Genomic DNA, 17370 nt, shown 5'->3' with positions numbered 1-17370 from the left:
CTAATCCTTTCATAGGTTAGCATTGGGAATTCCCTTATACACCTTTAAGTGGTAATTCCTGATCAGAAAGGAGTTGCTTTTTCCTATTTGGCATGTTTGGAATGGTAATGTTAAGACCTACTTAGTGGTGTAGTTGGAATTTACATTACTATTTTAGAAATGCCACTTTAAAAAGTGGCAATTTCTCTGTGCTTATATCACTGTGTGCTTTCCAGCCTGTCTCTAATCCATGCCTGGCCTGGGTGACAGCTACACTTTGTGCATACTCTGTAGGCAGCCACAACACAAGAAGGGCTGGTTGTGGCAGGGATACATCTGCATTTCTTGGCATACTAATATCCCACTCCTAGGCTGGGAGTGGGATAGGTGGTTCATACCTACATGTCAAAAGGTTGTGTCCTCCCCTTTAACAAAGGGCTGATTTACTCCCTCCTGATCATCTGGAGCCAGGGCTGGGCTGAAATGAATTGTAGTGCACTTCTGAAAGTTCCTTTAAAATCACCCCTTCATCAAAGACATTTTTGATTATGGGTACTGGGGCTCTAATCTAATGTTTTTAGGCTCTGTGTGGGACTTGAAACCATACGCATTGCTAGAGGACTGCTGTGCTTCCAGGAGGAACCACCTGGACTACTTGCTTTTTTTGGGCTGACCTGCAGAGCTACTAAAGGGACTATCACTCTGATACAAGTAAATTTGCATGCTGGCCTGCCTGCCCCTCGCCTTGTGCAACAGTGTTGTCTAAAGGCTTGTTGGCTTGACCCCTGGTCATGAAGTCCCAGGGCCATTAAAGATTTTCCTGCTGTCTGCCCCTGCCATGCGACTCAGCAACTGATGAGTCCGGGACATGCTTTTGACAAAATCAGCACATGATGAGCTCTTCGCTTTTCACTCGGCGCTTGATTAGCACTGTCTATTCCTCCTGAGTTCTGTTTCAGAAGTCAGTGAATAATTTACCAATGTGGAAAACTCAGAGTGTAGCTGATCACTGTGAGCTCTCCTTCAGCCCCATGCTCCTTGTGGCTCTAGAATGACCACTGGCTGCCAGAAGGAGATGACCGTTGCTCTAGGACTGGTGTGTGTTTGTCTCTAGTGCGGCCCCCAGCAAAGAAATCATGACGTGCAACAGGAGTCATTCTACACCACACTTCTTCTGCCTGAATCAATGCCATTCAGCCATCAGGGACACCCCGTAGCGGGACTCCACCACCATGAGAGATGCAGAAAACAGGGCCCACGAGCTCTGATGCTGTGGGGAGGACACAGTGAGGAGGGCCATGTTGGTGCACTTCTCTGCAACAGCAATCCCTACGGAAAAGGTGGAAGGTACTATGGGGGCCAGGGAGGTACTGCTGTCCCACTCTCCCTCGCAGCAGCTTGGTTGCCACAGGTGCCATGACCTCCTGCTTGTGAGGGTGGAGTGCAGGAGATCGGACCTCCAAAGTCCTGCTGGAGTCTCCCCACCCTCCTTTGTGGATTCCCTGTAATTTGCGCAGCTGCACGGCACATTCATGGCCATTTGCTTCTAGTATTTTGCACCCAGGGGACCAAGTTAGGTCTCCCCTCTGGATGCTACAGTGTATGCCCCCCTTTTTGGATATACCTTGGGGGCACTAGATCTGTGGACATATTACAGGATTAAACCTCTATGGAGTCCCCTGCGATCAGTATGGCACTGCTGTTAGAAACTTGCTACATTTAGAAACAGTGGGGGTTACTGTATCATATGTAATACGACAGGTACGCTGTGCCCTAGTTGCTTGTTGTGATATTTTTTGGCTGATGTGTCTGTTTATAAACTGACTTGCATTATATGCCTTAGGTGCCCCCTGTTATATGTAATTTTTTGCCTTTTACTGTCCAAGCTAATGAGTACTATCTGAGAAGTGGCGCTGGATGCAAAGTATTAATGATCATCATTGTCATTTTGGTCTTGATTCTTTGACCTGACTAGAGTGGTGGATTCTGCCTGGCTTAGGTACACTCTACCCAACCAGAACCCCGATTTCTAACATGAGTCCCACAATCTCATACTAGAGATGTTCGGAAGCCAAACCTCGGAATGAGTTCTCTTAACAACAATTTTGCTACAGTGAGACTGTTATTTTGTCTAGTTAGGTAAGGTTCAGCCCAGCGCAAGAAGATGCACATAACCACCAGGACATAGCTCAGCCCGATACACACAGGAACTTCAATAAAGACCAACTACATCCTGTTGAAGGGACCTCCTGATCTTCCTATGTGACTGAGAGAGCGTAATCTAAATATTACACATGTTAAACATGAAGTGCTTATATAAATACCTAACAATGCTGCATATAAAAACGACAATAAATATTAGTTGCTTAATGTGTATTTTGAATTTTGATTATAAAACGTGAAGTTACTATTGTCCACATAACTAATGTTGATTGTAAGAAATAATTGCTTGCACCATGATTAATTGAATACATTAACGCTTACGAATATTGCATTTGCATTAAAACCCATAGGCCTTAAGTTAGCGTGAGTTGAAGATTTTAGCTGTGTAACTTTCATATTAAAGCATATTTTCTGTTTTTCAGTGTGCTCACTCGTAAAGGGCCATGACCCAGCATTTGTTCTTTTCCTTCGTTTCATGTATCCAACTTCATCCTGTTCCCATCCGCATGCTAGCTGCCTTAGTATAAGTTTTATACAGATTTGAAACAAAAGTATACCAAAAGAATGTCCAAGGACATTTGACCATGGCTAAAGAAGCTCATGACCCGAGAGACGTGCCAAGATGATGACAAAACACCCCGGATGTGCCACCTACGAAGACGTCAATTATGAAGACCAATCAAAGTGTTATAAATTATCGTGGGGTGACAATTTGGATTACGTAATGTATAATTTGATAGGTTAAAGATAGTGGGGTATAGCGAATATCCAATAGAATTTTGGGGGAAGGTATTGCGAAAAAGGGATAAAAACTCATGACACAGAAGGGTCGTTGGAACTAGGTAGGGAATGCTATTGAATTCATCCAGAAACTCTGTCACTCTGTTTGGTGACTTTGAGACTTAAAAAAATATCCTCACCCATAGATTGTCTTTATGCTTCTCCTCCTTATGAGGGAAGTGTCCCCTCTCCATTAGACTAAGTTAGACTGATGGCGATACGATTGATGTCCTGAAGACGAAGACTGATCCTGTGTGTTGACTCAATCCTTGGAGGGTAATTATGACAATGCTACTGTAATTTGTCTATTTGCTTTTCCTTTCTAGGTACCAACTGCTGTATTTTTGATTAGAGACCATAGTTTAGATGTTTTCTAAATTGGTGTTCTAAATTATTTTGCATGAAGTCCAACATGCTGATGCTAATTAGTTGCTAGGTTAGGTGATCACCCTGACTGACACAAATAGACGAGACTGACATTGTACTATGCTGAACTAAGACTTGCATGATATTCTATGTGTTCCGATCTATGTCTGCTTTGTGACTATGCTCTTATGCTTCTTGGTTTTGAGATTGACACTTCTGCTAGTAGATTGTAATCAATAGGGAATAAAACTCAAAATTCTATCACAAGGTGTGGTTATTCATGGCTGAAAGGTCATGGTTGCGTCGATAATTTTATTAATGTATTTATCCAAAATAAAGTGTATTGTGGTGATAAATATCAGTGACCTTATTGATATATTACTTGACATATTGATTAGTTATCTCGTCCTACGATGTCTCACCACTGGGTCAAAAGATTCATTGGCCTAAAACAAGTCCTAATGTGTATAAAATTGACATAGAAGGACGCGTTACCAGTTCTGGTAGCAGAGCAACGGTTTGGCCCTTGGGGGCCCTACGACTGAGATTTATTGTTAAATTTTGTAATAATGCAAATTGAAGGTATGATGGGATTCTAAGTTCACCATGACTTTCCTGGGATCTAGGAGCCTGCCTAAGTGAGTTGGGAATGTTTGCACAGTCTTGTAAACACGAGCCATCTTTGTACAGCACAAAATCAGACTCAGGTAGAGGCTCATCTCCTATATCTGGTCTTGGCTTGATGCATAGTTCAGTGAAATCAAGACAGTCATGCTCCACTTCACGATCATCATTTAAATTTTCTTGTAAAGGCAACAAGGTAGCAGGATTTAGAACGGCACAGCACTTCACAATCCCATTTTTAGCCATGTGTATCATTTTCTCTTATTTAGTAAATGCTGGGTTCTAGTCCCTGTCACCAACAATTCAACAGAATGGGGAACATAAACAGTCAATGTTTTCACACCTCTCTGTGCTGATACTACTCACCGCCCCTGCATTAAGACAACCTGGCAGCACGGATGCTACCGGATCAAGAGTAGCAGAGAAATAGGTCACAGGTCTTTTCAATCAACCAAACAATAAGTTGGTATTTGTAGAGTACACTTTGTCACCCATAGGGGTCTCTGGCCATTTAGGTTCTGTGTCTCCATTGAAAAACCAGGTCTTGAGCTTTTTCTTGAACTCTGACAGGGAGGGTGCCATTTGGAGGTGGAGGGGTAGGGCATTCCAGGTCTTGGCGACAATGTAGGAGGAGGAGCAGCGCCTGGTGCAGCTGTGATGAATGTGGGGGAGGGTGCAAGGGCACATGAGGGACAGTGCAGGTTTCTTCCGGGCTGGTGGAATCAGTCCATGGTTGATGTAAGATGGTCTTTGGTTTTGTGGTGCTTTGTAGGCGTGCATGAGGATCTTGAACTGACATCTCTTCTAGGGGGGCAGTGAAGGTCTCTGAGGTGGGGATTGATGTTAGTTCATTTGGGAAGGTCCAGAATGAGTCTGACTGTGGTGTTCTGTGTCACGGTACATTTTCCTCGGGATCTGCACGTCACTGAACAAGAAAGCCCACCGCCTGGCGTCATCAACTCAGAAAGCTTTAATAGCACAGAGTTATGATGTAGCCAGGCGGGCGGAAGGGAATTAGGGCAGGGAACAGCTGGGAAAGAGATCTGAAAAGGAAAAGGTTAGTACAAGCATGCATATACTCATTAATCACAATCTAATTCACCATCAACACGTTTGCGTACATGCATCTCCATAACTCCAGATTGAAAACTCTTTGTTTGCTTTACAGAGCGCGTCTTGCTGCGATAAACTGAAGCACTGTGCTGAGCGCTTTTACTATCATGGACTGGAGCGCTTTACTGAGCGTGTTTACTGCCGTAGACTGAAGCGCTTTACTGTGCGCGTTTGCTGCCGTAGACTGAAGCGCTTTACTGAGCGCAATTACTGCTGTGGGTTGAAGCACTTTACTGAGCGCGTTGGCTGCCGTGGACTGAAGCGCTTTACTGAGCACGTTTGCAGCTGTGGACTGAAGCGCTTTGCTCAGCGCGTTTGCTGCCGTGAACGGAAGCACTTTGTCAAGCGCGTTTGCTGCTGTGAACTGAAACGCTTTGCCAAGCGTGTTTGCTGCCGTGAACTGAAGCGCCTTGCCAAGCGCGTTTGCTGCTGTGAACTGAAGCGATTTGCCAAGCGTGTTTGCTGCTGTGAACTGAAGCACTTTACTGAGCGCGTTGGCTGCCGTGGACTGAAGCGTTTTGCCAAGCGCGTTTGCTGCCGTGAACTGAAGCGCTTTGCCAAGCTCGTTAGTTTAGGGGATTGCTGAAAGTTAGGGAGAAACAACTCCCTTGTGCCTTGGGCTCTTCACGACCTTACCGCCCACGAGTACGACCTACTCGTGTCTGAATTCCCAAAAGGGAATAATTGGAACCTTCAAGTTTCTGCCGAGCTGCCTTTGAAGAAATTCTGCTTTGCTCCAGAGGAAGGTCCCTTGAGGTCTGCCTGCATCGAAGTCTTCAAAATAGTGAGCCACAAGTTTTGGTGTGGCTGGGCTTTATAGGCCAGCCACACCCCAAGATGGCTGCTGCCTCTAAAAAGATGGGTAATGTAGTCCTTTCATAGAATAACACTGATAAGTGCATCTTGGCCACCATTGGACAGAACCTGCCGCTATGTGGGTTTTCCCACAAGGCAGGCAACGTTGCTGGCCATTCATAGAACACACTGGAATGACCAGTGGTGCGCATAACGTGACGCAAATCCACGCAGCGGATCTTCGGGTTGAACCTGGACCGCGCGCAGTCTTGATCCTGACATTACACCCCTCTCCCAGGCGCGGTCCAGGACCTAGTTTTCCAGGATGGAGGAGGTGAAATCACCACACCAAACGTGGTGCATGGACATTCTTTGCTGGTTCCCAAGAGTCATTTACAGGTCCATATCCTTTCCAGGACACTAGATACCAAAGGGAAGAACCCCGATACTTGAAATCTAAGATTGATCGCACTTCGTATTCCCAATGCCCTTGCACTAAAAGAGGAGGAGGTTGTGTGACACTTGAGGGCGAAGCTCGCTTGAGAAGTGAAGTGTGAAATACGGGGGGAATCTTCAAAGACGGTGGTAACTTCAATTTATATATTACTGGGTTCACTTGTCGTAAAACTTCATAGGGTCCTATGAATTTTGGGTGAAACATATTTTTGGTTTTGTATACAAAGTTCTTTGTGGACAACCAAACTTTATCCTTGTCTGTATATTGAGGACCAGGCTGGTGTTTTTTGTCATATTGTATTTTATATTTTATCTTTGCTTCATGGAGACTTGTTTGCAGTTGTGAGTGCACCTTCTTCATATGTGTTAGCATTTCCATAACTGCTGGAGTGGTTTGTGTTGAAGCCAGTAACATGACTGGCAAAATATGTGGATGATGACCATATAGCCCATAGAAATGTGTTGAGCTTATCGAGGAATGATGAGAGTTATTATAAGCCAGTTCAGCTAGCCACAACAGATCCAACCAGGTTTTTGGAGATTTTGTTGCATAACATCGTAAGTATTGTTTTATGGTTTTGTTTAGTCTCTCTGTTTAACCATCCGTTTGTGGATGATAGCTAGTAGACAAGGTTGAATCAATTTGTAAAGCCTTACACCATTGTTGCCAAAAGTGTGCAGAAAATTGTGTTCCTCTGTCAGAGAGGATGACTCTTGGAAGTCCATTAAAGGTGAACAATGTTTTCTAGAATAATAGTTGCTAAGGTGTCAGAGGTTGGGAGCCCTTTACAAGTGATGAAATGAGCATATTTAGTAAGGCTGTCCACTGCCACTAAGACGTTTGTAAACTGTATAATTTGCGGAAGACCAGTAATGAAGTCCATTGAAATATGTTCCCATGGATGATTGGGAACCAATAGAGGTATTAATAGGCCTTTAGGTTTGCTATGTTCGCTTTTGCATCTTGCACATACCTCACAGGATTATAACATTTGCTTGAGATCATGAACGAGTTCTATAGTTTTTTGAGGACCTGGGTGACCTGCCAGAGGGTGAGTATGTGACCAATGAAAAGCTGTTTCTCGTAACTCCTCAGTAGGCAGGAAAACGCGAGATTCATGCAGTGGTAAACCTTGTTTAATTGACCTTTTAGTGTCTTGTTGTAACTACTCTTGCCACTTGGTGATATGAACATTTTGACAAATAAGATCAAAGAATTTCTTGGCTGATATTAAACACAGTACTTTTGAAGGCGTTATAATAGGCATATGTTTTTTGTTCGGTATGAGTAATCGAAGAATCCTGTGTAGACAAAGCATCTGCCTTCCGATTGTCAACACCAGGTCTAAAGGTCACTATGAAATCAAACTCTGCGAAGAATAGCATCCATCTCAATTGTCTGGGAGTCAATAGTCTGGTAGAACTCATAAATTGAAAATTTCTATGATCAGAATTCACAGTTATGGTGTGTTTTGCTTCCCAATAAATAATGTCTCCATTCCTTAAAAGCATTGCGAATTGCTAATAGTTCTTTTTCAGCTATGGTGTAGTTCTGTTCTGCTTCATTCAATTTCCTTGAAGCATAAGCGATGGGGTGCAACTGTCCCGTTTCTTTATGACGTTGAGATAAGATGGCTCCCACAGCAACATCAGATGCATCAGCTTCTACTATGAACGGTTTCTCCACATTGGGGTGAGCTAGGATGGGAGCTGTAGTTAAAGCCTTTTTCAATTTTTGAAATGCTTTTTCCGTTTCTTGGGACCAATGGAAATTGGCCTTCTTTCTTAGCAATTTAGTGATTGGTGCCACCTTTTGGGAAAAATGATGTATGAAACGTCAATAAAAGTTTGCAAATCCCAAAAAGCATTGAACATCACGTACTGATTTTGGTGTAGGCCATTCCGATACTGCTTGAATCTTTCTTTTAGTCATTTGCATCCCTTTTGGTGTTAGGATGACTCCTAAAAATTCAACTTCTTTGGAATGAAATTCACATTTACTCAATTTACAGAATAGATTGTGCTTTTGCAGGGTTTTTGATACCTTTTTCACATGTTCCTCATGTATTTCCTCTGAGTCTGAGTAAATCAATATATTGTCTATGTAAACGATAACAAAGATGTCTAAATACTCTCTCAGGACATCATTTAAAAAGTATTGAAAGGCTGCTGGAGCATTACATAGACCAAACGGCATCACTAGATACCCGAAGAGGCCATCGCGAGTTTTGAAAGCCGTCTTCCACTCATCTCTTTCCCGAATTCGAACTAAGTGATAAGCTCCTCGGAAATCAAGTTTGGTATAGATAACAGCAGATTTTACTTGATCTAATAAGACTGGAATAAGAAGCAGTGGATATTTATTCTTGACTGTGATCTTATTGATTGCTCTAAAGTCAATACAAGGACTCAAATCACCACTAGCCTTGGGTACAAAAGATAGGGGAGAAGCTGCTGGAGATCGTGATGGCCGAATTAACTTGTTGGCCAAACATTGATCAAGATATTCCCGTAGGACTTGGTTTTCTTTCTCAGATAATGCATAGATTCTGCAATTTGGTATATTAGCACCAGGTACTAAGTCGATCTGACAATCGTATGGTCTACGAGGTGGTAAGGAACTTGCTTTCTTCTCACTGAAAACATCAGAATATTCCGAGTATTGGGATGGCAGATCAACTTCCTTTTCACCTGCAGTAGCAATGGAATGTTGAAACTCTTCTTCTTTGTTTCTCTTCATTTTTTTGCACAAGAGGAAGAAGACAAATGTAAAACCTGGTTGTGCCAGTCTATGCATGGATTATGTAACATTAACCACAGCATTCCAAGGATAAAACCACACTGGGGTGCCTGTATTATTTCGAAGCGAATTATTTCACAATGGTTCTGGTTTTCATTATCCTTACAAACCATTTGGATTCGTGAAGTTTGTTTAGTAACTGGGCCTCCAGCCAATTCGCTACCATTAACTGCACAAACAACTTCGGGAATCATTTTCCTGACACTGGGTATCTGTAAGTTTAATGCAGTCTGTTGATCCACAAAATTTCTGTTGCCCCTGAGGCAATTAAAACTTGTACTTTAAGTCTTTTTCCTTGCACAGTCATTTGAACTGGAATTCGAAAATGTTTGACATATCAGCTTCTGCATGAACACACCGAAGGGATTGTTAATTTGCCCAAGAGGTCCCCTTCATTTTTTCTTGGGCACTTTAGTTTTCCTGTGAATCTTCCAAAGCAATAGCTATCTTTTTCTTGGTTTCAAAAGTTGGGTCCATTTAACTTTTGAGTTTCTTTTGACAATCTTTCATAAAATGACCCTTTTTTCCGCAATGTAAACACTGACAAATTTTTTCGTTGTTTGTCCATTTCCTCTTTGGTCAGTGATGGGCGGACAGTTCCAAAATCCATTGGTTCAATTATTGAATCTGAGGACGCTTGAAGATGTCTGGGCCTTCCCAGACGCCAATTGCCTTTTTCCCATCTTTTCCTTACTTCTTTTCTCTCAGAGAGTCTAACCGTAGAGTTAGAATAATCAAATCAGAGCAAGTTTCTGGTTGTAGTTCAACCTGGGCCAATACATCTTTTAGTTCGTCTATTAACCCCTTATAAAATACTGTTGACCTTTTTTCCTCAGGCCAAGCAGTTTCCACAACTAGCAGGTTGAAATGGGACAAATACTCTATTTCCTTGGCGCAATTCTAGCAACTCTTTGGCTGCAGACATAGTTATAGGGCGCCTATCAAATACTTTTTCAAATTCTTCCACAAAACTGCACCAATTATACAACAAAGGACTGTCTACTCAATCTAAAAGTATAGCCCATAGAGCTGCATCACCACTCAGATACGAAATCAGAAATGCAATTCTAGATTGTGCGTCCAGAAAAGCACTGGGACGACATGTGAAATGTAACTCCACTTGAGCGAGAAATTTTTTAACCTTATGAGGGTCGCCTGAAAATCTTTCTGGTGCAGCTAAAGGAATTTGTGGTGGAACATTCACAGCTATATTAGTAAGTGCGGCAATCATAGGGCGAGTAGTAGAATCAGAACTATCCACCTTACTCTGTAACTGAGTTACTTAGCTAACCAAATCAGCTGTGACACTTTTTGAGTCTGTCAGATCTTTTTGCATCTGAGCTACCGCTTCAATAAGGGTGTCTAAGGTGGCCATTTGTGTGCGGCTAATGTACAGACAAAGAGGAAAGTATTAAATCGTGGGCTCACTATTCTGTCACGGTGGCTTTTCCTCAGGATCTTCACGTTGCTGAACAAGAAGGCCCACCTCCCGGCGTCATCGACTCAGAAAGCTTTAACAGCACAGATTTACGATGTAGCCAGCCGGGGGAAGGGAATTAGGGCAGGGAACAGCTGGGAAAGAGATCTCAAAAGGAAAAGGTTAGTACAAGCATGCATATACTCATTAATCACAATCTAATTCACCATCAACGCCTTTGCGTACATGCATCTCCATAACTACAGATTGAAAACTCTTTGTAATTGGACAATTAGCCCCTTCTGTAAATCACAACACCAGAATGAACTGAGACCTCAGAGTCCCAAGAAAAACAGAGTTTTAGACCATGGACACTCTCTGAAATATCAATCATAGAACCACTAATGCATTGATAAAACTCTAAACATAAACCTCTTTTTCGAAGACTCATTAAACACTTAAAGAGGTTTCTTCAAACAATGTAAAGCATCTTAGTATATATCTCACATATAATGCATCATAAAACAATGAACAATGATTTCTTAATATTGCAACCCTCTTTTAAACAAGATTCTTTTGTACAAAAAAGCGCTTGTACTGGAGCACGTTGTTTCCGTGAATTGAAGCGCTTTACAGAGCGCGTCTTGCTGCGATAAACTGAAGCGCTCTGCTGAGCACTTTTACTATCATGGACTGGAGCGCTTTACTGAGCGTGTTTGCTGCCATGGACTGAAGCGCTTTACTGAGCGCGTTTGCTGCTGTAGACTGAAGCGCTTTACTGAGCACGTTTGCATCCGTAGACTGAAGCGCTTAACTGAGCGTGTTGGCTGCCGTTGACTGAAGCACTTTACTGAGCGCGTTTGCTGCCATGGACTGAAGCGCTTTGCTGAGTGAGTTTGCCGCCGTGAACCAAAGCTATTTGCCAAGCGCGTTTGCTGCCGTGAACTGAAACGCTTTGCCAAGCATGTTTGCTGCCGTGAACTGAAGCGCCTTGCTAAGCACGTTTGCTGCTGTGAACTAAAGCGCTTTGCCAAGCGTGTTTGCTGCCATCAACTGAAGCGCTTTACTGATCACATTGGCTGCCGTGAACTGAAGAGCTTTGCCAAGCTCGTTAGTCGAGGGGAAGGCTGAAAGTTAGGGAGAAACAACTCCCTTCTGCCTTGGGCTCTTCACGACCTTACCGCTCATGAGTACGACCTGTCTGAATTCCAAAAAGGGAATAACTGGAACCTTCAAGTTTCTGCCAAGCTGCCTTTGAAGAAATTCTGCTTTGCTCCAGAGGAAGGTCTCTTGAGGTCTGCCTGCATCGAATTCTTCAAAATAGGGAGCCACAAGGTTGGGTGAGGCTGGGCTTTATTGGCCAGCCACACCCCAAGATGGCTGCTGCCTCTAAAAAGATGGGTAATGCAGTCCTTTCATAGAATAGCACTGATAAATGCATCTTGACCACCAATGGGTGGGTTTTCCCACAGGGCAGGCGACGTTGCGGGCCATTCTTAGAACACATGGGGATGACCAATGGTGCGCATAACGCGCCACAAATCCACGCAGCGGATCTTCGGGGTCAAACCTGGACCGCGCACTGCCTTGATCCTGACATTCTGTATGGTCTGATGGTCTGGACTTTTTTAAGGAGTTGGGTGGAGATTCTGGCATAGAGAGCTTTGCAGTAGTCTGGGCAGCTGGTGGCAAGAGGCTGAGTGACACCTTTTCTTGTGTTGATAGGAATCCATCTAAAGATTCTGTATGGCTTGCATTGGTGTGAAAGAATGAGGATATTGCAGTGACTTGTTATTTGATTGTCAGTTGAGTGTTGAGGATGATAACAAGGTTGCATGTGTGGTGTGTTAGTGTGGGCATAGGTCTGAGTTCTGCTGCTCACCAGCTGTTGTCCCATATGGAGGTGTTCTTTCCGAAGATCAATACTTCTGTTTTTGACTGAGTGAATCTTGAGGCAACTGTCTCTCATCCATTTGGTTACATCTGTTACCGCTGTAGAAGTTGGTTTTGTTGTTGGTTGGGTCCTAAGTGAGTGAGAGAATGAGTTGAGTGTTGTCAGCGTAGGAAATGATGTTGAGATTGTGAGATCTGGTGACATCTGTGAGGGGAGTTATGTAAATGTTAAAGAGGGTGGGGCTGAAGGAGGGTCCTTGTGGTACACCACAGGTGATGTCCTTGGGTGTGGAGAAGAAGGGAGGCAGTCAGATGTTCTGTGTGCGAAAAAGAGGTGATCCATTTGAGGGTGCTTTGCTGTATGCAGGCAATGTGGAGCATGTTGATGAGGATATTGTGGGAGACGGTGTCAAACACAGCACAGAAGTCAAGGAGAATTGGGGCCAGTTTCTCTGCTTTCACTGAGAGAGAAGTCATCTGTGGTGGAGATCAGTGAAGTCTCGGTGCTCTGCTTGGCATGAAATCCAGATTGTGAGGTGTCAAGAAATTGGTTGAGTCCCAGGTATTCAGTGAGCTGTTGGTTGATGACTTTCTTGAGTACTTTGGCCAGGAAGGGGAGCAGGGTGATTGTTCTGTAGATGTTGATATTGCAGAGGTTGGCTGAGGGCATTTTGGCATTTCTGTGTAACTGTGTAAGCACTGTGAGAGGCAAGGCCTCCCTTTCACTGCAGAAAAGTGGAAATTACTTATTGTAATGAGGTATTTTCAGTGCCGGGGCATGAGAAAAACATTTCTCTCAGCTTTAGAAAGGCAATCAAGCAATCATTATCAAAGGGTACCGGTTCTGACACATTCTTCTGTGTAGCCTCTGTAAAGGCTTGGCCACTAGGGCAAAGTTGGGTAGCCACTGGCATCCGTAGGCCACCATTGCCAAAAACATCCTCATGTCTCTCTGGGTAGTTGGCAGATTCATGTTCAGAATTATGGAAACTTCAGTAGCTCCTTTCTCAATGTGATGTCCAAGATACTGTACCTTTCTGACAGTATGCAACTTGCTCGGGAACTCTTAATGTCCAATCTCAGACAAATGGTTGAACAATGCAATACTATTTGCTTACAGCCTTCTTAGGTATCCAACACTACCAATAGGTGGTTGATATATTGGACCAGGACTGAGTTGCAAGGCATGGGCTGGGACTCCCGATTCTTCTTGAGAATCTGATTAAAGATGAAAGGACTCTTGGTATAACCCTGTGGGACTTGGCACCATGCCAAAACATGGTTGCTGAACCAAAATACAAAGTGGAACTGACTGTCCTCATGCATGGGTATAAAATAATAAATCCATCAATAACGGTGAACCGCTCAGCCTCACATAAATCTGAAACAAAATAACAGCTGAATTTGACAGCATAGGACTACAGGGAACAACCATGCCGCTAACTTTCTGCTAATCTTTTACTGCACAATAGTTACCATTCCTCTTCTGTAAGCCCATAATAGTTGAATTGCATGGACTCCTCATAATCTCTTTCAGAATACATTTTGGGATTATAGGTTCAATTTCCAGAATAATCCCAGCAATTGCCTTAGGTGTCGAATTATATTGGCATTGGCTTCACAGTGATTTAAACAGGTTCAACACCTTTGATCAAACCAATGTCCTTTCCTGAAAAATCTCATACCTCAGACATGGCTGCAGTCATCAACGGTCATCATGGTTAACAATGCAAAGTAAGAACCATCACTCGCCAATTTGAAGCAATTTGAAGGCACCATCCTCATCATGAGTCTGTATTTCTACATCTTTCGATGTAAAATAGATGATTCAATTGAGCTTACAAAGGAGGTTTCTCCCTATGCGACTCACAGGACTAGAATCATACATCACAAATCGATGATTCTATTCAAAAGACCCCATTTTCACAGGTACTTCTGTAATTTCTGGGGTTGTCATTTGGTTATGTGTAACTCCTATAATTTGGATTGTTTTTCCTCAGAGGGGTAGTTTTGGAACTTCTGTTCTCAGAGTAGAACAAGTAGCACCAGTGTTAACCAAAAGGGGCATGGGGTACCCACTCACTTCACCATCTATGAATTGACCACTCTGGTCTACCTCCAAGACTGAGGGAGTACGCAAACTTCCTCCCCTCTCAGGCACGTCAGGTTGACTGATATGAGCCATAGTTCTCAGATGTCTCAAACATGGAATTAGTTTGCAATGGATTATGGGGGTCATTCCTAGATTGGCGTGCGGTGGTCGCCGCCCGCCTAGCGGGAACCGCCAGAAGACCGTACCGCGGTCAAAAGACCACAGCGGTCATTCTGAGTTTCCCGCTGGGCTGGCGGGCGACCGCCAGAAGGCCGCCCGCCAGCCCAGTGGGAAACCCCCTTTCACGAGGATGCCGGCTCCGAATGGAGCCGGCGGAGTGGAAGGGGTGCGACGGGTGCAGTGGCACCCGTCGCGATTTTCAGTGTCTGCATAGCAGACACTGAAAATCTTAATGGGGCCCTGGTAGGGGGCCCCTGCACTGCCCATGCCAGTGGCATGGGCAGTGCAGGGGCCCCCAGGGGCCCCACGACACCCGTTCCCGCCATCCTCTTCCTGGCGGTGAAAACCGCCAGGAACAGGATGGCGGTAAGGGGGTCGGAATCCCCATGGCGGCGCTGCAAGCAGCGCCGCCGTGGAGGATTCCCTGGGGCAGCGGGAAACCGGCGGGACACCGCCGGTTTCCCGTTTCTGATCACGGCTTTACCGCCGCGGTCAGAATGCCCCCAGAAGCACCGCCAGCCTGTTGGCGGTGCTTCCTCCGTCACCTACCCTGGCGGTCATAGACCGCCAGGGTAGGAATGACCCCCTATGTCTTGTAAGGCATTTGAGTTCATGTTTGGAACTTGATTATAATGCGATCTAGGGCCATTCACTTTTCAGTGTGGCATCGGGGGTTCTGGATCTTGCATCATTGGAGCTTGTGATACATCACAATTCTACACTCTCTGCCTCTGCATATTTTGCATAAGTACGGGGTGGTTATTCTAAGGCTGCAAAAACCCTAAGTTCTGTAGCTGATTAGCTGGGTTGAAACAACATTCCCCCTTCCAATGCACCAATTTGTTGCAGAAATTAGAAGGATTTGTCATCTCCAGACTACTGACATCTATCCCTGGACTGGGATGAATTAGAAAACCTCAACCTCTACCCCGCATCACAGTAGCTCCCTGCTGATACGTGCATTTACCAACATCCCCTACAAAAGACAGGGTCTGACTACATCTCTGAGCAGCCTTCAGCTGAACAAACATTAAATTCCACTTCAATTACTTCTCCTTCATCTCTGTTTCATCACTGCAGTACTTTGCATATCTCAAGATCTCATCAACAGGTTTATTTTGCCAACAAATCAAATGCTGTTGAGTCATCACACTAATTTCAAGTCTCAATCCTGTTATGAACCTTGACACAAAGTGATCCATATCTTTCTGTTCAAGTGTCTGAATTCCACTATTCTGCTTGAACACCTGCAACAATCTCTCATAATAATCACTAATTGACTCTTTGGGTTCCTTAGTCATTCTGTCAATCTTGATCCCATCAATATCTTTGGGTGACACCTTTGACTTTAAAAAGATCATCACTTGCTAATACTTTCTCATCACCAACGCTGAAGGGCCTTTTGTCGCTGGGTCTGTCTTTGGTTCTTTTTCAAGCCATTAAATGGCTATCTTACACTTTGCTCACAACAACAATGTCAAACAGGATAATCAAATCAACCATCAATACTTGTGAAATCTTCACAAACTGCACAACTTGCTTGTACCACTCTACTGTCTTTTCCCTCAACTTTGGGAAGTTGTTAGTGAATGATGCAAGATCTCTTCACCTCCCATGTACATGAACAGAACCTCCACTTAGCAATTCTCTCAATGGGAAATTTGATGTGCTCACCTCTCCTCCTATATGAAGTAGTGGTTCCCCTGTCTGTCTTTTTGGTTCTTTCTTGCACCATCAACTTTACCACTTACCTAACTTGTTTCATTTTTAATTTTCTGAATTAACTCTTTAATTTGTATTCTCATCCTTGAAGTTCTCATACAGGCTAAGTCTTCTTCATTAACACCTACACAGTAACTCCTCTGCAAGGTTTTGGTCTTATTCAAGTCTATCTCATATCTCTGAGTCAAATCAGAGGGTTTGTCATTAACTTCACCTGCATGTCTGGTAATATCTTTACATACGAATATAAGCTCATTCTCTTGCTAAGAGTCTAAGCAAGCCATTTCAAGATTGCACTAATTATCTTGTCCAGTTCTAACTTCAGTTTAGCCATATCCACCAAGTTCTCTCTCACAGGTGACTGAATCATCCCCTGACTCAACTTGGAACTTTCACTATTACTCGAAGTAAAATTAAAAGCTTTCACCCACTCGTCTATTTCCTTAGCACTGAGACTCTGTGACACCACAGGAACTTTAGACATATTCCTATCTCCATGGATACCGATTCTAGAATTTAAAGGTTACTCCAATATGGGTATACCAGAAGTTGGCATTCTCTGAAGTGTGCCTATGGAACCAGACCCTGTATAATTCAAAGTTGAATCAGCACTCACCACACATGAGAGCTTGTATTTGTTGGAACCAAAGGAAGAAATCCTCTTGTGTCGGGACTCAAAGCAGCGTTACCTGAAGCACCTGCTGTTCTAGGGACAGTCAAAATATATGTTGTCTTTTCTGAGAAGTCAGGCTTGTACAAACGAACCACAGAACCAATAGTAACTGGGACAATAAGAGCATTGGCAATAGTTGGGATAGTAAGATTAGAAGGAACACACATCCTCAAACTCTCTCCCATTGGTTCATGATGTACATTCACCAGAGTATCCTCCACTTTACCAGGATTCACATTAATTGGGACAGTAGTTAATCTAAGATTCCCTACTCTATTATGGCTGTCTCCACCTTCCACTCAGGCCTCATTATACTG

This window comes from Pleurodeles waltl, chromosome 10, assembly GCF_031143425.1.
Source record: "Pleurodeles waltl isolate 20211129_DDA chromosome 10, aPleWal1.hap1.20221129, whole genome shotgun sequence".
In the NCBI taxonomy this organism is placed as follows: Eukaryota; Metazoa; Chordata; class Amphibia; order Caudata; family Salamandridae; genus Pleurodeles; species Pleurodeles waltl.
The sequence above is the reverse complement of the archived record's forward strand: the minus strand, read 5'-3'. Positions refer to the sequence as shown.